General features: G+C 40.6%; 3 long non-coding RNA genes across 5 annotated transcripts in view; 2 read left to right on the top strand and 1 right to left on the bottom strand.

Moving 5' to 3' along the window:
• Nucleotides 1-26899, top strand: part of LOC131384075 (uncharacterized) — a 182222-nt gene that overhangs the window by 154368 nt on the left and 955 nt on the right. For all 3 annotated transcript variants that reach the window (XR_009214573.1, XR_009214572.1, XR_009214571.1), the window contains exons 4-5: nucleotides 3880-3995; nucleotides 17845-17979. This is a non-coding gene — a long non-coding RNA (uncharacterized LOC131384075). The remainder of the gene's footprint in view (nucleotides 1-3879; nucleotides 3996-17844; nucleotides 17980-26899) is intronic.
• Nucleotides 19001-20023, top strand: LOC131384078 (uncharacterized). Its single transcript, XR_009214576.1, has 2 exons — nucleotides 19001-19544; nucleotides 19596-20023. It is a non-coding gene; the product is annotated as an uncharacterized LOC131384078 (long non-coding RNA).
• Nucleotides 24284-26899, bottom strand: part of LOC131384079 (uncharacterized) — a 40064-nt gene continuing 37448 nt past the window's right edge. The window contains exon 3 of the long non-coding RNA XR_009214577.1: nucleotides 24284-24452. This is a non-coding gene — a long non-coding RNA (uncharacterized LOC131384079). The remainder of the gene's footprint in view (nucleotides 24453-26899) is intronic.

Below are 26899 nucleotides of genomic sequence, written 5' to 3'. Positions count from 1 at the left end.
GGTGATCTGCCTGCCTCGGCCTCCCAAAGTGCTGGGATTACAGGCGTGAGCCACCACACCTAGCCAGAAATATTATATTTTTATGTGATTACATATGTAATTTGCTAGATAATCCTATTGCATTATAATAGTTATAAATGTGTTGCATTTCTTTCTACTTATTCATTAATTTAGTCGATAAATATTTGCTGAGTATCTAGGTCTGCAGAGATTTAAAACATATATATTATTCGGTGGAATCTTGCATATATAGCTGATACAATGGGATACCACTCCAGACCTCCAGAAACAGGGAAAATAAGGAAAAAGAGCTATCTATTTGCTGAATAGACACAACGAAGAAAATAATGTAAATTTTACTGTTCTTTCCTTATGGAAATTGAGAAACTAAGTTCTTCTGGGCTTTAGTATTTTACTCTAGTTCTGGAAACTACGGCATGCTCATAGTTTGTTCTGGGTGTTCTTTGTTGAGCCGGCTGGATCAACGGTGCACCCTTCTTTCGTCTGCCCTGGCCTGGGGGGCTGATGAGGTGGGCAGGGTGGGCGAGGCTGTGTTCCCTGCAGCGTGTGGTCATGTTCAAGGAATGGGAGGCACCAGCAGGTGGAGCTGCAGAGCAGTGTGGTCCATGGCAGCTGTGGTCATCTGCAGGAGACCCCTCTCCTAGAGCTGTCGCTGCAGATACAGACCTTCCTGGGCTCCAGTAACTGCTCCCTCGTCTTGTCTTCACCCATCAGGAAGGCAACAGTCCCTCTCTTTTGCTAACCCTGGGATATTTTACACCTCTCACTGGTTCTCCAGCCCCCCAACAATTGCTCCATTTCAGGGTGGCATCTCTTTCTTCCTGGGACTCCTGCTTGTTTCTGCAGGTTCTTCATATCATTGTATTCTCATTCTTCCTTACAAATCCTAAGTTGTACACACCGTTTTGTCATTTTGAGTTTTGTTATGTAACTGCTTCGAGTAGCTGTTTTAACAAGGGTAACTGTGCCTGTCTTCTTGCTTAGGCTGGCCCTTTAACAGTTTTATATATGTAATATTCAGTGAACAATTTTATGCTTTTTGTCAGGTGCCAGTATTTGAAGTTATATTTCAGATATAGAGGAGGAGTGATTTTTTTTTTTTTTTCGTGAGATGGAGTCTTGCTCTGTCGCCCAGGCTGGAGTGCAGTGGCCTGATCGCGGTTCACTGCGATCTCTGCCTTCCAGGTTCAAGTGATTCTCCTGCCTTAGGCTCCCAAGCAGCTGGGACTACAGGCGTGCACCACCATGCCCAGCTAATTTTTTATTTTTAGTAGAGACAAGGTTTCGCAACGTTGGCCAGGCTGTTCTCAAACTCCTGACCTCAGGTGATCCACCGGTCTTGACCTCCCAAAATACTAGGATTACAGGCATGAGCCGCCTCACCTGGCCATGGAGGAGTGATCTTTTAGCAAACCAACAAGTAGAACAAGTAGAAATTCTGAACAAAATACCCAACAAAAAGAAAAAAATACAAATAGTAGAAAAAAACGGTCAAATCAGAATTTTATATTTAACAAAAAATCGTTGACTAATACACATGAAATAAAGGCATCTTCAGGTTATAAAAATTGTTACCATTTTCAGTACTCATCATTTCAATACTCATAGATCTTGTTTCTCCAGATCTATGTTTCCCAGCCTGGACAACTTCCCTTAGCATTTCTTGTTGTGTGGTCTGGTAGCAGTGAATCTCTGAGTTAATTATATCCTACACATAGTGAATGTTATGTTGTCAGAATTCTGTTATATTCTTCTGAACAATAGTGATGTGTCGATTTTAGCATATTAAGATCCCATCTCCACCTTTGGTTCCATATTTTACATTTTCCACAAGATAATTTAAAATATGTATACACATGCAATGGAATATTATTCAGCCATTAAAAATGCAAGGAAATCCTGCCATTTGCAACAACATAGATTAACTTGGAGGACATTAGGTCAAGTGAAACAGGCCAGGCACAGAAAGATGAATACTGCATGATCACACTTACATGTAGAATCTAAAATTGTTGTGTAGCAGGACGAGTCGCAGACAAAACTCCTCAGACACCGGATTAAAGAAGGAAGAGGTTTTTATTCAGCCTGGAGCGTCGGCAGACTCGCATCTTAAGAGCCGAACTCCTTGAAAAAGAAATTCCCAGCCCTGTTAAGGGCTTACAACTCTAAGGGGTCCACGTGAGAGGGTCATGATAGATCAAGTAAGCGCGAGGAACGTGACTGGGGGCTACCTGCATCAGCTCACAGAACAAAAAGTTTTACAGTGCCTTCTCATACAATGTCTGGAATTTACAGATAACACCAGTAGTTTTGGTCAGGGGTTAATATTATTATTATTATTTTAACCACCAGGGCCAGGTGGTGGCGCCAAGGCCGTCTAGCTATTTCTCTTACTTCTGTTTCTTTCCAACTTTTTGCTTTCTCCCTTTTCTCCTGTCTTATAAACTAGGGGAAAGGGGAGGTGGGAGAGAAGCTGGGAAAGACAACAGGAGAAGTGGTGTTCTCATTCCAGTTGTACTCATAGAAATAGAGAGCAGAAGGGGGGGATACCAAGGCTGCAGGGAGTGAGGAAGAACTGGGAGATGATGCTTGAAGGGTATAAAACTTGAGTTATAAAATGGACAAGTCCCGGAGCTGTAATGCATAGCATGGATGACAGTGGATGCAGTAATTAACTGGATTGTAAAAATCCTACACAATATGTATCAAAGGGTATTGCACACCTTGAGTATATACAATCTTTATGAATTAAATATTTTTAAATAACATGCATATGCAGAGATTCATTTCTGAGCTGAAAGAGAGCACAGGTTTTTTGTTTGTTTCTTCATCTGCTTAGGTTTCCTGATTTAAATGTTTCTTCAGATACGGGTACAAGAAGAAAATGTGCCACACACCTGCCCCTTATTTTACAATAATAGATCCTACCACCAACGAACCAGCACATTTGGCAGAATAAAACTGGATGTTTTCCGATTTTATATTTTGCAGTTCTTGCATTCTTTTGGAAGCTAGATTTGATTCCAACTTACAAACTAGCACAGAAGAGCTGTGATTTTCAGTTTGGCGTATTTACATGTAATTTCCATAGCCCCCGGATACACAGAATGATGATATTTCCTAATTTACCTGATAAATATCTCCAGGAGGCATGGTGGGTTTGGATGTTTGGAGTGGATGCATAGTTCACTAAGGGACTAAGGGGTAATCTGCATATGACTTGATCCTAGCTGCAGAAAAGCGTGGGGCACTTTCAAGAGTGGAGTGAGCCCTTCCCGCTGCCTCTCCACAAGCTGGTTCCATCATCCGCAGGAATCTTCCCGCTGCTTTGTCGCCCCAGCGCCTGACTCCCAATCCTGCTGGCGGAAACGGAATGGCAGGAGCGGCTTGCAGGTGGAAACTGCTTAAGGCAGCTGCCTGCTGTTGGAAGTATTTTCAGACCCCCTTTGAAGTCTGGGTGACTTGTCCCAGTTAGAAATGAAACACCTGTTTTCCTCTCTAAAAGTAAAACATGGTACCTTTATGAGGTCTTAAATTTCTTTACAAACAAGCTAAGCGTTTTAATTCTGTACTTCCACATCTTCCCTGAAGGAATAGAGTTTGAAAGCAGCTTAGGCATATTTGCTACTTTGTTGCCTCTGTGGATTTTACCTTTAGGATAAAAAATCACATTTTGAAAGCCTGTGACAGAAATATAAGCAGTGTTTGGGTTTATTTTCTGATATTCTACAGAATTCTGGGGGTGATCGCATTTGCAATGGTTTAGGGACCACGATGCCAGGCTCCCTGTCTCCAAATAAGTGTTATCTATTCTTTCTACGATTATGGATTCATTAATTTGGACTTCACTTTTTTCAGACTCTGATATCCTGCGAAGACCCCTTCGAAAGCATTACACTTCTCTGTTGAATTTACTGAGTGATAAGATGCCTTAGGAGCCTGAAAACACAGCATGATTGCTTCACTTGAGGAAAGTGAGTGGATGGGCAGGTAACACCTGGGTACTGAGCATGTCTGTATGTGCCCAGACCAGGGCTGGGTCATTCCACTTCACATGCCCTCATGTAATAAAAACCTTGCTTGGGGTGGATATCCTAAACACAATTGCATGGGACCCTGAGATTAGCAGAGTTTATAAAATGCCCCAAAGATGCAAAGCTATTAAATTATGACTGGGGTTTCCCCTGAAGATTATTTGAGCACAGGAGATGATAATGACAAATAAAGGTGGATCCTCAAGTTATCAACTTTTGAATGATTCTTTTTTTTAAATTAATTAATTTTTTTTTGGAGACGGAGTCTCGCTCTGTCACCCAGGCTGGAGTGCAGTGGCGCTATCTTGGCTCACTGCAAGCTGCGCCTCCCGGGTTCACGCCATTCTCCTTCCTCAGCCTCTCCGAGTAGCTGGGACTACAGGCGCCCGCCACCACGCCCGGCTAATTTTTTGTATTTTTTTTTTTAGTAGAGACGGGGTTTCACTGTGGTCTCGATCTCCTGACCTCGTGATCCGCCCGCCTCGGCCTCCCAAAGTGCTGGGATTACAAGCGTGAGCCACCGCGCCCGGCCTACTTGTGAATGATTCTTATCTTAGACTTCCTTCTTCCTAAAAATAGCAATATAAAATACAATGTATGTGTTTTATAATGGATAGCTTTATTATTACAGTAAGCAGGTGCATGCAGTCCAAAGTGCAATTGTGAATCATGATATAACGATATAATAATAATTATTATTATTATTTGAGGTGGAGTCTTGCTGTGTCACTCAGGCTTGAGTACAGTGGCATGACCTTGGCTCACTGCAACCTCTGCGTCCCAGGTTCAAGCCATTCTCCTGCCTCAGCCTCCCAAGTAGTTGGGACTACAGGCGAACGCCACCACACCCAACTAATTTTTTGTATTTTTTTTAGTAGAGATGGGTTTCACCATGTTGGCCAGGATGGTCAATCTCGTGACCTTGTGATCCACCTGCCTCGGCCTCCCACAGTGCTAGGATTACAGGCGTGAGCCACTGCTCCCGGCCTGTTGGTTTTTGTTGTTGTTATTGTTAGAGATGGGGTCTTGCTCTATTGCTGTGTCTCCCGAGCTGGAGTGCAGTGGTGCAAACGTAGCTCACTGCAACCTCCAACTCCTGGACTCAATCAATCCTCCCGCCTCAGCCTCCTGAGTGGCTCTCAGTTTCTTGACTGGCATGTTGGAAACAACCAGAAAACAATATACAAAGAATGTAAAGTGCTTGCCTGTAGTGGGGGGAGAGCTGATTGCAGAGCTGAGGAACTTTACATATGGATGAATACCATGAGGAAAATGACATTAGAGGAGAAACAGAAGAATCATTAATCACTAGATAACAATTTTAAAATGTGAATTTGTAAAAAAAAATTAATGCTTGGAGTGAAATGTCAGTAAGAAAGCACATTTTTTAAAAGATCTTTAAAGAAAATTGCCCCTTATAAATAATACTTAAAAAGAAAGCATTTTGCCTCTTCCAGCCAGAGGGCTTCAAATGCTACAGCTACAAAAACATATTTATACTTATAATAAAGTTATAACACAATAAATTCCCCAAGGTATCTATACAGGCTTACTGTTTCATAGCTGTTGATGTTTTGCATATTTCTTTCATTAAGGCATTTAGAAATAAAAGCACAATCGGTACAAACTGCAATTTAAAAAAATCAAGGAAAAATAACTTTTTATTATAATAGCAATAATTTGTCAAAAATATAGCAAATTTATAACTGTTTTGAAGTTGAATATATTAGGTACATGGGCTACTGGATGAATTCTGAAGGAGGTGCTGCTTCATTTTAATCTAGAACAAAATGAAACAATCCAAAATAGAGATTTTCATATTCTTAAGGTTTAATCATCTTAAACAGGACTGGAAATTCAGGTCACAGAGGAGACTTATGTGATCCAGTCACAGAAAAAGCATCACAGCCACATCCAGACTTTTGCTAGGAAAGTTCATAGATGTCGTAGTTTTCTATTCAGCAGACATTATTGACACCATCCTGTGTGCTGGATGTTCAGCGAACCACTGGGGATGGAACTGAGTCAGAGCACAGGGAGCCCGCCTGCACAATTGCCTTACAACCTGGCGGTAGATATCGGCAAGAACACGGGGAATTCAAATTGCAGAAATAATGGGATTTTATATGAAAATGATATCATCTGACTAAGCACAGAGACTCACATAAAAGAGGCTGGGAATATGCTCTCTTGAGAAACAGGTGGCCTCATAACTGAATCCTGAATGATGACGGGATTCCCACCAGTTCAGAGGAGGGAAAGACGTTTTCAGTCAGAACCAGAATCCACGCAAATGCCAGAAGGCAAGAAAACTCATCCCTGCAGCATAGGGTGATTTAGAGATAGCATAATTTTGCAGCAGATAATTACAGGTGTAAATAAAACCTATAGTATGTTGATGACAAGAATAACCATTATGTTAAAAAAAAAAAGGTGGCAATGGGAGGGTGGTGAATACTATTATTATGGAAAAATAGAGAAAAATTAGGAAAAGGGGTGCACAAGGTATAATCGCACATCACTAGGAATCACCTCTTTTCCGTGCACCCACAATTACAGAAAAACCATCATAATTTTACATATTTCATTAATGGAATATTACAATGTAAAATGAGTTAACAAGGACTTTGCAAAAGTTTTAATTGATAGATATTCTAAAGGGTTCACAAATTAGAAAATAAGGATTTGTTTTCCAATAGCATTTTTAAAGTGAGCAGATTTCAGAATAATGCCATCATGAATTTGGAGTTCTGCAATGATTAATTATGCAGAGTTTCGACAAATCATTATAATTGAGTTAAACTTCTTTATTGAGAACATATATAATTGAATTTTAAGAGGTCATGTTTCCTTAATAAAATGTATCTGGACATTCTCCTTCATTATTCTGTGTGATTCTATTAACCTCCACCGTGATCCTTTGGAAGATGGACAGAATTATAATTGGCATTCTCTGTCTGTATTCAAACAGGCTGTGACCCAGTTCGTTGACTCTTGCTTACCACAGGGGAATTTAAATGCTTAGTTGAGTGAGAATAAAACTCAAAATTGTATTTAATCTTTTGAATGACATTTTTGGATCTTTGTGGGAAGGGATATGAAGGTTGTTGATTTATTGAAAACCTAGTTGATCAATAAAGCATGTCAATAAATGCATCAATATTGACACAATCAATAAAATGTGTCTTTTGTTGATGAGCATGATTTGATACGTAAACCACTGGACTGTTCTTCTCATTAAATCCAGCAATGGATCTAAAGGGGGGTTGGGGATTGGTTCAAGGACTCTCATGTATACCCAGATTGGTGGATACTTGAGTAACTTAGCCCTGCGGAGCCTGCGTATATGAGAAGTTTGATCTCCAATACCATATTTTTGATGCATGCATTTGGTTGAAAAAAATCTGTGTATAGATTACAAATATATAACTTACATGCTATATTTTTTTAAAAAAAGTTTATTTCAAGTATGCCATGCTGCTGTCTTGATGATCAATATTTCTCAAACACTTACATGCCACTACTTAAAAAGTAGTAAGTGGCTAAATAATCTACATTAACATAAACACTAGATATTATTAGGGCAGAAAACATTCACTTTGTTTTTCATTTCATTGATTTCTGCTCTTATCCTTATTTTCTTCATTGTACAGATGCTTTATATTTTATTTTGCTGCCATTTTTTAATATTCTTTAAATAGAAGGTAAGATATTTAAGTATTCTTTTCTTCTAAATATATTTATTTAGAGTTATAAATTTCCCACTGAGCATTAATTTTCATCCACATATATTGATATTTTGAAATTTATGATTCATTTAAAATATTTTCAATGTTTTCATTTGAATTTTTAATCAGGGTTTATTTAAAAGTGTATTGCTTTATTTCTAATCTGTGAGGAATTTTGGCTTATCTTTGTTATTGATTTCTAGCATAATCTACTCTAGTCAAAACCCATGGCCTAAATGATTTCAATTTTTAAAACTTTGTTAAGAAATGCTCTATAAACCAGCATGTGGAAAATACTGGTACATGTTCTATTTAAAAATAATTTTAATTCCATTATTAGATACAGTAATATATGCATGTTTGTATATGCATATATGTATCATATCATATCAACAAGCTTGTTTGCTAATGGTGTTGTTCAAGTCTCCTCTATCTTAATATATTTTGTATCTACTTTTCTGTAGATTTCGAGGAGTTCATGTTAACATTTCCATCTGTAATTATGGATCTTTGCATGTCTCTTTTTGGTGCTGTCAATATTTATGTTATGTATCTTTGAAACTATATCACTGGATGCATACAGATTTAAAATATAATATTTTTATTTTGGATAAAGAACTTTATTGTTCTTGAAATACCTCTCTTGTTATAGTTCACGATTTACAGAGAACTTCAGGCCAAACTTAAAATATGTAAGGAGGCAGCTTTAGGCTAAACTTGACTTAACGAATGTATGTTAAAAACAATAAATTACAAAAATCTGGTGCAACTATATTAACAGGAAAATATACAGCTATAGACAAAGAAATATAAGTACTTCGATCATTATTTTTCTGTAAAATTATTTTGGCTATTTTATAATTTTTGAATTTCCTTATAAATTTTAAAATCAGCATGTTAAATACCTTTGAGGGAGAAAAAGCTGCTTAAATTGGGACTGAGAATAAGTTAACTATGAATCAATTTGAATAAAATGAATGTATTAGCAATATTACATATTCCCCAATCCATGAAAATGGAATATCTTTCCACCATTTAGGTTTTAAATCTACTTTACCAGAAATATTTTGAAGTTTTCAGGGTAGAGAACTAGCAGTTATTTGTTGGACTTAATTTTAGATCTTTACTTCTTAAGCTCCTGTGATGCAGAGATACAGTTAGTTTCTCTATCTTGCCCTTGAGTCCTGTGCCTTTTTTATCTGTCCTTATTTAAGCAATGATTTGTTTGTAGAGTTTAGATTTTCCATGTATACAATTATGGAATTTTCTTTGTAAACTTTATAATTTTAATTGCCCTATTTCACTATCAAAGAAATATAAGACAATATGGCATAGACACAGTGAAATTAGACATCCTTGTTCCAGACACCAGTGGCAAAGTGGCCAATATTTCCAAAAGTAAGTGTGATATCAGCTGTAGAAATTCCTCAAATTTGCCTCTCACTACTGAAGTTTCCTATTGTTGTGACTTTGCTGGAGGGTTTTCACCAGGTATGGGTGTTAAACATAGTATCATATCCTATTCTGCATCTTATTAGGAGGTTTTCATATCTGTATCTCTTCATTGTGTTAATCTGATGAATTAAGGGAATAAGTTTTTGATGTTGAATCAACCTTGTGTTACTAAAATTCATCTGAATTTGTTGTGATAGCGTATCCTTTTTATATACCCTGGATTCTGTTTGCTGGTATTTAGTTAAGAGTTTCTATGTGCAGGTTTATACGAAGCGTTGGCCTGGGCTCTTCCTTTCTGGTAACGTCCTTGATATTTTAGATGAAGATGATACTGGCCCCTAAAAATGGATTGAGAAAAGTTTCCTTTATGCACACCCCACACCCACACACATACACCTACACACACACACGTACACACACACACACACATATCTTTCATGAAGTATATATAAAATATAAAGTTATAAAAATACAAAAATGATTATATATCATATATAATTCCACCTTTTAATTTATTTATGTAATTTTTTTCTGAAAAAGTATTGAATTTTGTTCTAGCAGACAGTTAAATTCACCAGGGAACGCCTCAATCAATTCAGACCTGGTATTCGTCTTTAGGCTTTGTTAGGACAAGTTAATTTCCATTTTGTCCTGATTGGCTGGGTGTGGTACCCATTCAGACAATTTGCTCCTACTGGAGTCTCACCTGAATTCTCAGAATGTTCAACAATTGTTTCCCTTCTCATTGGGCACCAACTGCCGTGTCTCTTCAACACACTGTGATTTATAAAATTTCTTCTTTATCTAGGAGCTACTGTCTGCCAGGTCTTCCAGAGCCTGACCGCCTGTGCATGTAACTCAAGAGTCAGCCAGAGACCGAGGCAGAATCCCACACAGACTTTGTCACCCCTTCATATGGGGTGACTGCCCCTTTTCCAGCACTCTTTCCCCGAGAGCCTCACTGTGTTAGACCTTCACCCAGCTAGACGGCTGCCGTGCGCTCTTTGAAGGTGCCACGGCTCAGAAGGTGCCACTAGAGTAGTCCATGTGAGCTTACCAAGTAATTTTCTTCTCTTAAAGTTTTCTTTTTTTTTCTTTTCTTTTATTTTTTTATTTTTTTATTTTTTATTTTTTTTGAGACAGAGACTTGCTCTGTCACCCAGGCTGGAGTGCAGTGGTGCGATCTCAGCTCACTGCAAGCTCCGCCTCCCAGGTTCACGGCATTCTCCTGCCTCAGCCTCCCAAGTAGCTGGGACTACAGGTGCCCACCACCACGCTTGGCTCATTTTTTTATTTTTAGTAGAGACGGGGTTTCACTGTGTTAGCCAGGATGGTCTTGATCTCCTGACCTCGTGATCTGCCCGCCTTGGCCTCCCAAAGTGCTGGGATTACAGGCACGAGCCACCACGTCTGGCCAAAGTTTTCAAGTTTGCATGAATTGTCCATTGCTTGCAAACAATCACTGTATAGTGGTGTCCAGGTTTTGTAGGTACTTCTGCGAGATGCTGAGTCTGATACAGGCTGCTTCACTGTAGCCAGAGACAGAAGACTTGTGTGGTCCTCCTTGTATTTCAAGTTCTCTATAAACTCATTGCTTAATAAGAGGTGCACTTTGGGAGGCTGAGGCAGGTAGATCACCTGAGGTCAGGAGTTCGAGACCAGCTGGACCAATATGATGAAACCCCGTCTCTACTAAAAATACAAAAATTAGCCAGGTGTGGTGGCGGGTGCCTGTAATCCAAGCTACTCGGGAGGCTGAGACAGGAGAATTGCTTGAACTCAGGAGGCAGAGGTTGCGGTGAGCCGAGATTGCGCCACTGCACTCCAGTCTGGGCAACAAGAGTAAAACTTCATCTCAAAAATAAATAAATAAATAAATAAATAAATAAATAGGTGAAAACCTGAGTCCAGGGATAACCTGGCTTCAGTCCAGACGTTGTCCATCTCTGTACTGTTGTACTCCAACGTCTCTCTGCGGTTTTAGGCGATCCTTCCACGAGACACACACACACACATTATTTACAGCAGATCCTAAATAAAACACTAATTTTATTTCTTGGATTTTTTTCTTCTTCCACACTTAAAAGATTATTTCTCTAGGGATTTACAAAAATATGATTTATAAATGTCAAAAAAACTTACCAAAAAAAAACACTTACCAACTTACTATTTTTTCACTTGGAGGTTCAGGCATTTTTTTTTTTTAACTTTCATTTTAGGTTTTGCGGGACATGTGCAGGTTTCTTGTATGGGTAGACTCATGTCATAGGGGTTGGTTTGTACAGATTATTTTGTCACTGAGGTACTAAACCTAGGATCCAATAGTTATTTCTTTCTGCTCCTCTCCCTCCTCCCACCCTCCACCCTCAAGTAGACCCTAGTGTCTGTTGTTTCTTTCTTTGTGTTAAGTTCTGATCATTTAACTCCCACTTACGAGTGAGAACATGTGGTATTTGCTTTTCTTTTCCTGTGTGAGTTTGCTAAGGACAGTGGCCTCCAGCTCCATCCATTTTCCTGCAAAAGACCTGATCTCATTCTTTTTTTATGTCTGCATAGTATTCCATGATGTACATGTACCACATTTTCTTTATTCAATCTGTCATTGGTGGGCATTCGAGTTGATTCCAAGTCTTTGCTATTGTGAACAGTGCTGCAGTGAACATTCATGAGCATGTGGCTTCATGGTCAAATGATTTATATTCCTCTGGGTTTATACCAAGTAATGAGATTGCTGGGTCAAATGGTAGTTCTGTTCTTAGCTCTTTGAGGAATCACCACACTGCTTTCCACAATGGTTGAACTAATTTACACTCCCACCAACAGTAAGTGTTGTCTTTTCTCTGCAACCTCATTGCTATTTGTTATTTTTTGACTTTTTAATAGTAGCCATTCTGACTGGTGTCAGATGATATTTCATTACAGTTTTGATTTGCATTTCTCTAATGATCAGTAATATCCAACTTCTTAGCAGTAATAGCTCTTGGTGGAAAGCTCCCAATCACCTGATAGAGAGTACGTCAATTCCATTTGTTTTTCTGATGAAGTTCACCAAATGTATCTGCATCCTCAGATTCGGCTGTAAATATTTCCTAGGTTGTATAAAGCCACATGTCATAAAAGAAACATTGATTTGCAAACATACTGAAATAAAAGAGATTCATTTTACTTCCAAGTTAAACATTTGCATTTTCCAATTCATAAGGTTTCTGTTCAGCATAGTAATGAGGCCCTTAGTCATTTAATAAAAAATACTCCTTTGCCAAATATTTTTTGCTGCATTAGGGGGTTTTAAAATTATTTTGCACACACCAGTACGTGATAGGTTACCTTACGGCAAAGATAAATTCGTATGCATGCTGATTTCACAGCATTTTATTCTTCATGTTCATCTAACAGGGTACAGTTGATACAAACACTATATATGAGATATATATATATATACATATTCATATATCAGAAATATACATATACAAAACCTTAAATATAAGTAATTTAGAAATATAAGAAATATGTATATGTTGATTTATACAATGCACATTTGTATCTACACAAAAGATATCTTAATTTAGAAGTGAATGTAGATAATTTTAAATCACTATACTATTTTAATGAATGGAGAAGCTGAAAAGTAAAGGCAACCTACTCAAAAGTTTTGAAAAAGAAAAAATCATAGTTAAAAATTCTTTTATACTAATTTAAAACAAATGTCCTCAAACCGTAATATTTGCTATTCACAAGAAAAAAAAGTAAAGTTATAAAGAGTTATTTTCTTTTATATGTCCCTCTATTAGTCCATTTCATGCTGCTTATAAAGACATACCCAAGACTGGGCCATTTACAACAAAATAAAGAGGGGTATTGGACTTACACTTCCACATGGCTGGGGAGGCCTCACAATCATGGTGGAATGTGAAAGGCATGTCTCACATGGCAGCACATAAGAGAAAAGAGCTGTTCAGGGAAACTCCCCCTTATGGAGCTATCAGATCTCATGAGACTTAGTGTCACGAGAATAGCATGGGAAAGACTCACCCCCATGATTCAACTGTCTCTCACCGGGTCCCTCCCACAACATGTGGGAATTCAAGATGAGATTTGGGTGGGGACACAGCCAAACCATATCAGGCTCTTAAAAACAAATTCATGAATTGCCATGAGAAACCCATCTGTAGGTTTTCCAACAAGCTTCAGATAGTGTGTCAGGAAAAAGGGACAAAAATAAAACATTGAGATGACAAAAGGGGAGATTCCCATCATCCTCCTGAACAAACTGCATTTCTTCTTTCCTTCCGTCCAAACTGCAAAATGCAAATCAGGTTTACGAGTAAATGAACATGCCAGTGTAAAAATCATGATGACAAACAACAACACTGTATTTGTGAAGAAAAGCAGGCTCTGGGATTTCAGGAACCATATGGTTTAAGCATCACAAACGGACAAAAAAAGACTATTAGAAGAAATGGGTTATTAATTATTATCTATTTCTGACATTGATAATTTTGCAATTCAAATGGATTCTCATTTTGAGACATGAGTCAATATTCCTTCACGACATTTTTCAGCAATTGACCAGGTTTCTTCTAATAACAGATGAGTGAAGAGTCACAAAAGACCAAATACTAATATTTGGTAATTTGAAATATATATTATAGGTTACTGTTAAATAATATAAAAAAGCATATAAAATACTAGGTTCACTTGGATATCACCAGATAATTCTTCAAGAATACAAAACACAAAAATAAAGCTCTGGTTATGTCATTCTTTCAATAATCTCAGATGGCTCCCAATTTTTTTAAAACTACTGATGCTTCTCAAATTTTCATTTTTATTCTCCAAAACACAGTCTCCAATTCCCTTTTCTTTCCAATTCCTTTTTCCCTAGACACCAAGCTACAATCTAATTAAGCTATCTGTAGCATACCTTGCTTAATGTGTTCATCTTACTCCCTTCATCGACATAACTCATTTTTCTCTGCTACTTCTGTTTTTACTTTGTGGAAGTCTTCTTATTACTTTAGGTCATTTGAAAAAACAAATAACTTCAAGGTATTTTCTCAGATTAGCCTGTAACATTTGGAATTTTCTTCCCTTGAATGTTCTCCACAACAATTAGTTATTGTTTTTCTTAAGACACTTACAGTTTGCCTTCTGCTATATTTATTTCTCCAATTATAGAGCCAACTTACCGAAGTCAATAGTAGGGACAATTTTTCATCTCTATCCATCCATCATCGGCCTATTGATGGATGAACCAGTCAGTCATACGTTTTATTATTTTGAAAGTGGACTTGAGGCTTCTGACTCAGGGAGAGACAGCTGCTTTCTATTTACAGCAATCACTGCATTGGTTTTCCTGGCCCCAATCTTTCCTCTACTTGAGGTGAAGTGATGGGAGTAAGATGTTGCCCTGCATGTATCAGGGCCCATACAATATGTGAGGAATGGGGCTAGAGCTGTGACATGTCCCCTGCAGAGAAAGGGGGAAAGCCGGTGCTACCTAGTGGAAGGAAATTCCTTGGGAAGGGGCTCATCTTTTAAAATGTAAATAAATGTGGAGGTGATGGGTGGAGATGAAATCAGCACCTCTGAGTTTACACCCTCTGGAATGTTCCCAAAGCTGTAAATCACATCTTCCTGGAAATGCAAACTCATGCCTTCCTGGAGGTAAACCTCTTTAGTATCTTGCAAGACTTGTCAGTTAACCAACTCCCAGTAAAATTTGTTCAGAAAGCCCTATCCATGCAGAAGCATATATACTTTTTTAAATTGCCTTCTGACAGCATTACAGTTACTTTGCTTCCAACAATTTTCAGTGTTTTGCCCTGAACACTTGGAGCACCTGATGGCGGAACTAGGCTCGGCTAGTAGGCTAGGCTAGGCTAGGCTACGCTAGGCTAGGTGGCTATGCTATGCTAGGCTAGGCAGCTGGGCTAGGCTAGGCTAGGCTAGTAGGCTAGGATAGGATAGGCTAGTAGGCTAGGCTAGGCTAGTAGGATCGGCTAGTAGGCTAGGCTAAGCAACGCTAGTAGTAGGAAGGCTAGGCTACGCTAGGCTAGTAGTAGGCTAGGCTAGCCTAGGCTAGGCTATGCTAGGCTACGTTAGGCTAGTAGTAGGCTAGATTAGGCTAGGCTAGTAGTACACTAGGCTAGACTAGGCTAGGCTAGTAGTAGGCAAGGCGAGGCTAGGCTAGGCTAGTAGTAGGCGAGGCTAGGCTAGGCTAGTAGTAGGCTAAGCTAGGCTAGGCTAGTAGGCTAGGCTACGCTAGGCAAGGCTAGTAGGTTAGGTTAGGGTAGGCTACTAGGCTAGGCTAGTAGGCTAGGCTAGTCTAGGATAGGCAAGTCAGCTAGGCTAGTAGGCTAGGCTAGGCTAGGCTAGGCTGGGCTAGTAGGCTAGGCTAGGCTAGGCTGGACTAGTAGGCTAGGCTAGTAGGCTAGGGTAGGCTAGGTGGCTAGGCTAGGCAAGGCTAGTAGGCTAGGCTAGGCTAGGCTAGGTGGCTAGGCTAGGCGAGGCTAGTAGGCTAGGCTAGGTTATGCTAGGCTAGGCTAGTAGGCTAGGCTAGGCTAGTAGGTTGGCTAGGCTAGGCTAGGGTAGGCTAGGCTAGGCTAAGCTGGGCTAGGCTAGCAGTAGGCTAGCAGTAGGCTAGGCTGGGCTAGGCTAGGCTAGGCTAGGCTAGCAGTGGGCTGGGCTGGCAGTAGGCTAAGCTGGGCTAGGCTAGGCTAAGCAAACAGTAGGCTAGGCTGGGCTAGGCTAGGCTAGGCTACTGTAGGATAGCAGTAGGCTAGGCTAGGTTCCTAGTAGGCTAGGCTAGGCTAGGTAAGGGTATTATAGGGTAGCAGTAGGCTAGGCTAGGCTAGGCTAGGCTAGGCTATTAGAAGGCTAGGCTTGGGTAGGTTAGGCTAGAGTACACTAGGCTAGCAGTAGGCTAGGCTAGGCTGGGCTAGCAGTACTCTACCTAGGCTAGGCTAGGCGAGCAGTAGGCTAGGCTAGGCTAGGCTGGCAGTAGGCTAGGCTAGGCTAGGCTGGCAGTAGGCTAGGCTAGGCTAGGCTGGCAGTAGGCTAGGCTAGGCTGGCAGGCTAGGTTAGGCTGGCAGTAGGCTAGGCTAGGCTGGCAGTAGGCTAGGATAGGCTGGCAGTAGGCTAGGCTGGCAGTAGGCTAGGCTGGCAGTAGGCTAGGCTAGGCTAGGCTGGGCTGGCAGTAGGCTAGTAGGCTAGGCGAGCAGTAGGCTAGGCTAGGCGTAGGCTAGGCGAGCAGTAGGCTAGGCGAGCAGTAGGCTAGACTAGGCTAGGCGAGCAGTAGGCTAGGCTAGGCTAGCAGTAGGGTAGGCTAGGGTAGGCGAGCAGTAGGCTAGGCTAGGCTAGGCGAGCAGTAGGCTAGGCTAGGCTACGCTAGGCGAGCAGTAGGCTAGGCTAGGCTAGCAGTAGGTTAGGCAAGGCTAGCAGTAGGCTAGGCTACGCTGGGGGTATGCTAGGCTAGGCTGGCGGTAGGCTAGGCTAGGCTGGCAGCAGGCTAGGCTAGGCTAGGCTAGGCTAGGCTAGGCTAGGCTAGGGTAGCAGTAGGTTAGGTTAGGCTAGCAGTAGGCTAGGCTAGTGTAGGGTAGGCCAGGCTAGGCTAGGCTGGTAGTGGGCTAATCTTGGGTATGCTAGGCTAGGCTAGGCTAGGCTGGTAGTAGGCTAGTCTAGGCTAGGCTTAGGCTAGGCTTACACTAGGCTTAGGCTAGGCTTAGGCTAGGCTTGGCTTGACTTAGCTATTCCATTCCATGGAATGGAATCAGATGATACAAATTAAGCTAATTCCAACAGAATATTTTCTCACATATATTTTTAGATTGTTGTTGTCATCTAGAGTTCTAAAAGATGATCAGAATCCAGAAATTTCAGTATTTGGTTTCAAAAATTGAAAAGAAATGCAATTTCAGACTTGACAAATATATAATAATAGTCAGCTCCAAAATATTCTATATCAAACAAGATTCTTTGGCTTGAGTTGCAAAATTCAAATCAGTTCACACTCTTCCTGGTCAAACTTCCCATACTCTACCCACCATATATGTAGCCCATTTAATGAATATGAGACTTCAAAACTCCAGTTCAGTCTTAGGGACTATAAGCATACTGTATATTGTAAAACTTCTTTGAACTTATTTGAGAAGAAGAATTAAAAAAAAAAACTGAAGAGAGGGAATTTTAGGAAAATCTGCCAAGATAGATATTCAGATCTTCTGCCGTGCATTTTAAGGGGGTTAGTCTATGAATTTTCAGATGACTTTGCTCAGAGTCTTCGAAATATAAATTTAAAAAAAAAAAGAGCAAGAGAGAATAGAATAAAGAAAAACTTTCAGTTAATCCAATTTCCAGTAGAGATGAAAAAGATACCCCAGAGTTGAAAGACCAGTTTCTATCAAATGGGCTTTGGACATCATTCTTTAACTTGTTTTAGTAAAAGAACACTTATGTTTTCCCTCAGAGAAAATAACTTTTGATGGCAGCTAGATGTTTGACAATTTGTTTGTATACTTCTGACTTCAAAGTCAGCCAGATGGAAAGCAAATCTATTCTCTAAATATTGTGTGATATGCTGAATACATTGTTTTCTTCTCTTTTAGAGCTGAAGTCAAATGCATTTCCCATGTGAACTGTGTGAAGCTCAGGTGTGAACAGGAAAGTAACCTGGCCATGAGAACACGCTGACTTTGAGTAGCCCCTCATCCTTGACGGGTAGAGTGGCTGAACCTGAGGAGGTGAGACCTCCATGCAGTTTCCTGAAATAAATGCCGCCACTTCTAGTGCAGACTGCATACTCTGGTTTTCTCTGTATCCGAGTCCTAGAACATTCCTCATGAATGTGCTTTAGGGAAAAGCTATGCAAAACTATCTTTGCTCCTTTCTTGAGAGAATCATTTCAGAAGCCCCCCTGGGAAACTGACATGCCTGCAGAACAAGAAGAAAACAGCAATACATTTTGAACCAATGGTGCAGGATTTGAGGAGCAAGTGTATGCTACAGATTTTGACAAAAAAATTATTTACATGGAACAACGAATAATTTTTTAAAAATCAAGTCACTGAAAAAACTTTTAAATCTTGGAGAAGGTTAAATAACTTTTAGTGTGGTGTCAAACTGTCAAACCCCCAATATTAATATTGTGTTATGCTACTTGATATAAGACTTTCTTTCTCAATTTTAATTCAAGCATTCTAGAGATATGAGCTATGAGAGATTATCTGCTGTAAGCAACAATCTCATTGTTCTGCAAATGCTGAACCGCAGAGGGGTTGAATGTCTTGTTCAAGCTCATGTAGTTATTTTGTGTTTAAATATATGGTTTAAATATATGAGGTAGGTACTTACATCTTACAGCCCATGTTGGTGTCTGTAACCCACTGCTTTGAATGGTAGGAAAGAAGAAAAACCTAATTATTTTTTCTCCTCAAAAGTCAGGCTCTGCTCGGTGACATATACTTAGCTGTTGCATAGTAGATACTTGAATGAATTCAGTGGCCTACACAAAGTGGAATAATGTTCCATGTGAAAGAAAGTCACTTTGATGGTGTTTGTTTCTGAACTTCATTACCTTTACCTCTTGTTCAGTAACTGATATTAATAGGCATATTCTAGAACTAGATAGCCCAATTTTTCATTGTACTCAGTTTTCAAAAGCAAATTTAGCAAAGTATACAAAAAACAAGAGCCCCTCTCAGGAGTAGACTGGTTCCTCTCTCATTAGAACCAAAAAAAGGTCTTCCTTGGTTTTTCAAAAATCATAAATTCCCCTAGCAGGAATCATAAACTACTTTAATTATCTGCTTCAGGAAACAATAGCCTCTGGCTTTGTTTTGTTTTTGTTTTGTCTTACATTTAAGAAAGGAAGACTGGACTCTATGACAGCCATGTTTCTGCCTTTCTGAGACATGACGACACCCTTGCAGGGAGAACTGAAAAATGGAAATTGTGGTTTATACTGTTGATGTCCTCGTTTTCTGTTGGAACTCTAAATGCCCTTCGGCAACATCTTCTCCCATCTCACTGTATAAAAGTTGAACATCAGTCCTAGAATTATCGCAGCTGGGGACTTGGCCCGTGACTGTCATACGTGCTATGGTTAGAATCAGCCTTTTGACCACTGCTTGGTGTTTTAGTTCACACACACCACACACACACACACACACACACACACAGAGTTAGAATCACAAAACATTGGAGCTTATTTTTTAAAAATAAAGATCACATTCTGTTATGAGTGAATTAACCAAAGAACTAAACAGATGTGCCACTGAGCACAGCCCACAGTAGACCCTGAATTCAGGTCTCCATCCAGCTACCTTGAACCATCCTGTGATAAGCACCCTGAATTCAGGTCTCTATCCGGCAACCCTGAGCCCTCCTGTTATAAGCAAACTGCTTCTTACTTCCTTGTGGGTTCTTATTCCAGGATCCTGCATTCTGGGAAGTGCAGTGCAGACTGAGCTTAGTGAAACTGGGTTCAACCTAACCCTGGAAACCTCAACACACTTTTTTGTCATTATTTCTATGAGAAATGGCTTTCTCTGTCTCATTTTTCAAATTACACAAAAGCTTTTGGAAAAACCACTCACAATTTAGAAATTCTTTGTGCTCAAAAATAATGAAAGTTGATTGTAGTGTCCGTAGTGTCTGATATGAAGAGGTTATTTTAGTTTTTAAGTCATGTTTGCCAAAAATCTGTAATAGTTGCATGAATTAGTTACCAAATACTGAATCATAATGTATGCTAATAAATAATATGCCTCTGTATTATTTATTTAACATCTATGAAACTTTGTTATAAACAAAGCATTGAATTAGAGAAATTAAAAGCACAGAAATAAATAAAGTTCCTCTCCTCAAAACAATTTAAAGCCTAATGAGAGGGAGATAGAAATATACAGGAAAAATGTGCAGCCACCAACCAAGACGAGAGTGAAGGAGGCAGAATCTACAGAGAATGGAGGGTGTAGAAGTTGCCAGCTCCAGGCTATGCAATAAAAATCTGGTCTTGGAAAGTCATTATTAGGAATATCAGTGAGGGCCCAGATGCAGATACTAGATTCCACTGTAATAAGAAGGGGATATAATTTCATGCCGTAAACATGAGGCTTATAAAATTCTTGCGAAAAGAAAATAGAAAGGCGTGAGCTTCTTGGAATGACTCTCAGAACAGCACTGCAGAGTTGGGCACTCCCAGGAGCGGCAATCTGTTGAAATAAACACTTGCACAAAACACCAGTGTGAAACGGAACCTTTCTGCAGTGCCTCGAGATTAAAATTAGACGGCACCATTGTAATGGACGGAATTGTGCCTCTCCCCCAGCTCATATGCTGAAGCCCTAACCCCAAGTACCTTAGAATGTGACTGTATTCGGAGAGAAGGTCTTCGGAGAGATAATTAAGGTTAAATGAATCTGCGGGTGTTCTTCCCTGGTGCAGAGACGCTAACACGTTGGCGCATGGAGGAGCCTGTGTCTTTAGGTTTATTCTACCCAGCTGCCTCCTGAAGTGTGTTGGGATCATGGTAATGGCCAACGCACCCAATAAGAAAAAGAATACCAGGACTCAGCTCAAAACACACGGGCTATGTTTTGCAAATGAAATATAGCAGGTTTTAATATGCTTTATACCTCCTGCTTGGCGGGGAGGTCCCATTTTCCAGGGTCCTGTCAATAACTGTGGTGGCTGCAACATAGTAATAGTAGTTAGCACTTCGTCGTTCTCTGAAGAGGGTGATATCATGCAGAGAAATTATTATTATTGCCAAATTCCTAGGCGGATTCCTGAAAGCCCCTTTCCCCTCCTTCGCTGGAAGTCTTAGTTCTGGAACAGAATGGCTGCAGAAATCCTACCTGGAACTCTGGCCGCATCCCACCGAAATTCTCTAATGATACTGGAAACATTCTCTGTTCATTTAACAGTCTGCGGTTATTTAGCTACACTTCTGGCCTCCTCTACAAGGCAGATAACTTCTTGAAGGTAGGGTCTGTTTTTTATGCTTCCTGACATCCTATCAACATCTACCGAATTGCTTGGCATCTCACAGGTAGTCAGTGAGCATTCTGTGAGGAACAGTGCAGTTTACTGTGTGCATTTAATGGGGATATAGGCAAGTAAGGTTGTGAGGAAGTCATTTATCCTCTTTTTGTAACCATCTTAAAGATGGCACAATCTCAGCTCACTGCAACCTCCAGCATGGTGCTGTTCCCGGAACCAAGCCTGGTTCTGGGTGTGTGTTTTCCAGCACAATAATGAGAAGCAGACAAACTCGAAAAGAAGGGAATGTATTCCTGTAACCAGACACAGGAAGAAGGTTAAAGAAAATTCCACCAGACCAACTTAAAGTGTTACAATATTCTTAGTGCTTATATAGGTTGGGGTTATTTGCCTATATGCTGTATAGCATTTGCCTAAGTGTATAGGTAACTAATTTTGTTTCAGTTGGGTCAGAGGCCAAATAAATGCTTTCTAAGTCCGATTAAGCTGTGAGGACCCCAGTACCTTCAATGCCTGTCTCCTAAATTCTAATTAATGAGGACTGTGGTACCAAAGTGATTATTTCTATCTTATCTCATTTACAGCTTGGTCTGGACAGCTGCCTTAGACTCTCCAATGAATCTATTCAAACAGCTGCTCTGCTACCTTGACCTACCTCAGACTTTGTCGACCCGAGATAGGTCATGGCACTAGGAATGTAAGGCTGCCTCTACTATTTTCACTTGCTCCACGTTAGGGAGAAGCCCATGCAAGGCTCTTACTGACCACGTTTCATTTCTAGCTTTGATGTCTGGGCACCGATTTCCCTAGGTTTAATTATTTGCTCAATGTTAAGGCAGCGCTGTGGAAATTTGTTGATGTAACCGGAGTGCTATGCAGGCCTGTGTGTGTGACGATCATGCAGGCCTGTCTGTGTGACTGTCATGCAGGCTTGTCAGGAGGCCTGTCTGTGCAACTGTCAGGCGGGCCTATCTGTGTGACTGTCAGGAGGCCTGTCTGTGTGACTGTCGTGCGGGCCTGTCTGTGTGACTGTCTGTGTGACAGCTGTGCAGGCCTGTCTGTGTGACTGTCAGGGAGAACTGACAATCCTGGAAGGCAGATGTGATCGTTGCAAGGCCAAGAAGTTGTGGTCAGATGCAGCCCGCAGGTCATCTGTGGAGGAAAAGACTGTAAGGCCCTAGGCCTTTAGGCCAAAGACCTCAGCCTGCTGGGCGGCAGAGATCCCTAATTGTTCTTTTCAGGAGGTGTATTCATTATCCCTTATCAACATTCTTAAATATCACTCATTTCAGGAATAACAGGAAGACTCTAACCACCTTTGTGGTAATCTACCATCTGGTTAGATTTCAATAAGGATGCATTATGTGCTAAGTGACCAACCTTTCAGGTGCTTAATCCCTATTTACATACTTCATATGTTAATTGGCAAATTTTAGATGGAGGATCCCAATGAGAACGCTTCAAATGGTAGTTTAAATCTCTAAGGTGTTAGCTTTCACACACAACACACTGCGTACAGTGAGAATTTTAAAGTCAATCACTAAACATTGCACCTTCCAGAAAGAGAAGGAAATTCAGGCACAGAGAAGGCCTAACAACCACCTCCTTATAAGCAGAGCTCTACTCAGCTCTTCGGAACATCTACAGCATGGCCCAGCCCTGTGACGCTTCTAGAGGCTTTTGAATGATCAAAATGACAGTGCACTGCTTTAAAGTCACGTCTATTTCAAGAACACTATTATTTTAAAGACTGCTAACGCAGGTTCTCCCATTTCCCCCAAACCATCTTCTTCTTCTAGCTTTTCATGTGTACATGATGCATCACCAGTTCCACTTTTAGGGAGAGTCAAGCTGTGAATCCCTGATTTTTCCTTCCTCCCATCTGATTCTTTCCCAGAGTTGGTAAGGTAATCCATACACTTTGTTTCTTTCACTTTCCCTTCTCTCCTTCTTTTCCTCTTTTTATTCTTTTCCCCACCCTCCCTCTCTCCCTTCACCCCTCCCTGTTTCCCTCCCTCCATTCCTTCCCTCCTTCTTTCATTCTTCTATTTTGGTCCATCATCCTCCCAACATGATTTTTTCCTCCGTAAGCTGTTATTTCTTCCCCACAAAATTCAGTTCCCTTCTTGGCAGAACTGCTTCCAACTCCCCGATTCAAATAACGACAGCTAGAACTCATTAATCACGGACTACGTGTTTGGAAACCTGCCCCATCCCACAGCTGCTGAGGAAGTGAGCTGGGCATCAGGGCTGGGGCATGGGAACCCTATGCCGTCCGGCATCTTTGAACCAGAGCTTTAGGATTCTCTTTACCTCTGAAAAGGATGATCTGATAAATTACTGTGCAGAGCAGTAGACTTTTATCTGGAATATCCTGTGAACCCCCCAAAATTGAGACAGGTCTCAGTTAATTTAGAATGCTTATTTTTGCCAAGGTTGAGGACACGCACCCGTGACACAGCCTCAGGAGGTCCTGGCGACATGTGCCCAAGGTGGTCAGGGAACAGCTTGGTTTTATACATTTTAGGGAGACATGAGACATCAATCAACATATGTATGATGAACATTGGTTCAGTCTGGAAGGGTGGGACAACTTGTAGTGGGGAGGGGACTTCCAGGTCACAGGTAGGTGAGAGACAAATGGCTGCATTCTTTTGAGTGTCCGATGAGCCTCTCCAAAGGAGGCTATCAGCTGTGCATTTATCACAGTGTGCAGAGGGATGACTCAGAATAGAATGGGAGGCAGATTTGCCCTGAGCAGTTCCCAGCTTGACTTTTCCCTTTAGCTTAGTGATTTTTCTAGTTACTAAGTGAAAGACATTTTCCTTTCACACTCCTGCTTGACAGAACTCTCGGACACTTGGCATTAGACTGACATGTCTGGCGCAGATCGAGACATGGTCACTTACCTCCGAAACAGGGAACAGCAACTGCTCCCGTTTAACCTCCACACCCAGCTTCTGATGAATCTTCCACATAAAGAACACATCCGAACCTCAGAACCACCTGTGGATTTCTCCTGGAAAGCCAACTCCTCACCTTGAAATTGCCTGTTACTGCCTCACTTCAAATGATGGCCCCATTGCTCTAGAACCAGCAGACTGCCTTCTGCAAACTTCTCACTGGCTGCCCCCTGCACAGGCTTCAGCCTTCTTTCTCTTCCTGAAATCCTCTTCCCTTCATTTCTGTCTGGCAATATTTTCGGTAGGATCTGAATTTCAAGATTCAAGACAAAGCCTTGTGAATATAAAAACTGCACAGAATCTCCCCCTTATTTGAACATCATAATGCAAAACAAAGACAATCTAAATTAAATAATTCCAGCCCATGGGAATTAAAATAGTATTTCTTACTGAAAGTAAACTAAAAATCAGACTTGTATCAGGGCTGGACCTCGGTGTTCAAGTCATCTCTCTCTGTGCTTCTTGTTATTAGGGTCACACCATTTTCCAGAAGCTTTTCAGCAGGCTTCACGTCAACTTTCCCTGGCTAAGACTGAACAATATTTCTACACTCTGGGTGCAAACAAAGCATGAGAAGACTATTTTTTCCCCCACGTTTTCAGAGTCTGCCCTGAATGATAGTTTCTGAAGACAAGAGAGAGAGAGACGGACACTTAGGGAATTATATGTACCAGATGCATTGATTATATTGCAGTTGCTTTCCACATGGTCAATACCTTAGATAGAGCATTGTACTAAATCAAAGACCTTATAAAGTAGGACATTTATTAGCCCTAATATACCTCTTTAAGGTCATGTCCGCTGATAGAGTCTACGCCCTAACAACATCAGGTGGCTAAAGGAGATGCCTATCTAAAAAAAATAAATACATAAAAAGGAAAAATTCATTTTGAATTATGAGCTATTTCACTTTGGGAGATCAGGCAAACACATTTTAAAATTCACTTGGAAAGTCAAGCTCAGCCCATGAATACAGGGAGGCGTGGCCCGAGGCAAGGCAGAGGAAAGAGTCATCGACCTCGGGTGTTCTGAAAGTTTGCAATGCCCTTTTAGAGCACTGTCATGGAGTCCTGAACATTCAGAGAAAGAGACTTGTGCATTGTGTTTCATAGTTTCCCTCCTGTCTGTAAATAGTCCGGAAACAACTCTACCTAGGATTAAAGTTTCTATCTCACTATCTTAAGCATTAGAATACATTGATTTGACTTCTATAGATCATTTTACCAATAATGTACATGATTTATTTAATAATGCTAAACACAGTATTATTTCACAGCTAAGGGCTTTTGTTTTTGTGAATCAAGTGAGAATCTCTGAGATAGAAAGTGAGACTCTCATGGAAAGGTTGGAACTTCATTGGAGACAGAGTCTTCCGTAATCGGAGCAGCTAGTGTGATATTCCACACATCATCCTTCAAGGGCTCTGAGGCCACCTCTTGGTGGGCTGTTGTCTCAGAAAATTCACGCCCCTCTGCTGAGGCTGAGTCCACCTGGAGTTAAATGAAATGCAGTGTGTGACTGTTTCCTGTTAGGTAAAAATGACATGTCATAATCACAGCAAGCCTCACAGGCCATGGTGCTGCATAATGCCACCCGTCCAGAGGTGCAAATAGGCTTTCAGCATCGTGATGTCCTGAGTGGAACTTCCATTAATGTTAGCATGATGAACAGAGCCCTGCGCGGCTGTAATTGGGGAGCTCACAATAGTGACTTTTGTGCCCGTGTTTGCTCTAGAATATCCAATATGGACTTGCCTAAGAAGTAACCATATTCTTCCCCTGAAAGACGAACTTTAGTGGCAGACTTGGAGCTTAGGTGATAGAGCTAAATATTGTTTATACAATCAAAATTTACTCTTGTCTTTTCCCCAAATTCAGTTTCTGCTCATTACCTTTATCTTGACTTAGAAATCTATTCTTAAAAGCAGTAACTATGCAAGTTACTAAAGATAATTCTGTCCCTCAAACTATATTGTGGACTTGTGAATCAAGGCAGAAGATCAAAGATATTATACTATTACACATATATTTTTATTGCAGTAAGATTATTGTTATGGCCATATTGTTCAGATTGCTGCCTGTCCTAAAGAAAATAATACATTATAATGATAAATATATAAATATAAATACGTACCTACAGGTAGTGATTGCTAAATAGATATTTTGTACTATTTGCTGTAGTGAACGGATCACAAAACAGAAGGAAGCCAATTTGTACGCTCTCCAATTCTAAGGATGTGACTTTAGACATGTGACAAATGCCTCTCTGGGCCTTATTTACCTTATCAATAAAGTAATTAGATCTGTGCACACTGGAGGGTTGGAAAGCATTCTCTCTGAACGCCAGCCCTGTGGGGTATTCTCAACATAAACAATGCCATTGTCTTCTCCATTTGGGGATTGCTGCAAATTACATCGCCCGCATGGAAAGGTACATGTCTGTTGAGGCAGTAAAGGCTCTGCAAACTCCTAAGGTTGGAAAAATCCAACCAATTTATTCTTTTACTTTTTGTTTATGATTAAGAATTATTTCTGGCCGGGCGTGGTGGCTCACGCTTGTAATCCCAGCACTTTGGGAGGCCGAGGCGGGCGGATCACGAGGTCAGGAGATCGAGACCAGGGTGAAACCCCGTCTCTACTAAAAATACAAAAAATTAGCCGGGCGTGGTGGCGGGCGCCTGTAGTCCCAGCTACTC

Source organism: Hylobates moloch, unplaced genomic scaffold (genome assembly GCF_009828535.3).
Source record: "Hylobates moloch isolate HMO894 unplaced genomic scaffold, HMol_V3 SCAFFOLD_8, whole genome shotgun sequence".
Lineage (NCBI taxonomy): Eukaryota > Metazoa > Chordata > Mammalia > Primates > Hylobatidae > Hylobates > Hylobates moloch.
The sequence above is the reverse complement of the archived record's forward strand: the minus strand, read 5'-3'. Positions and strand labels throughout refer to the sequence as shown.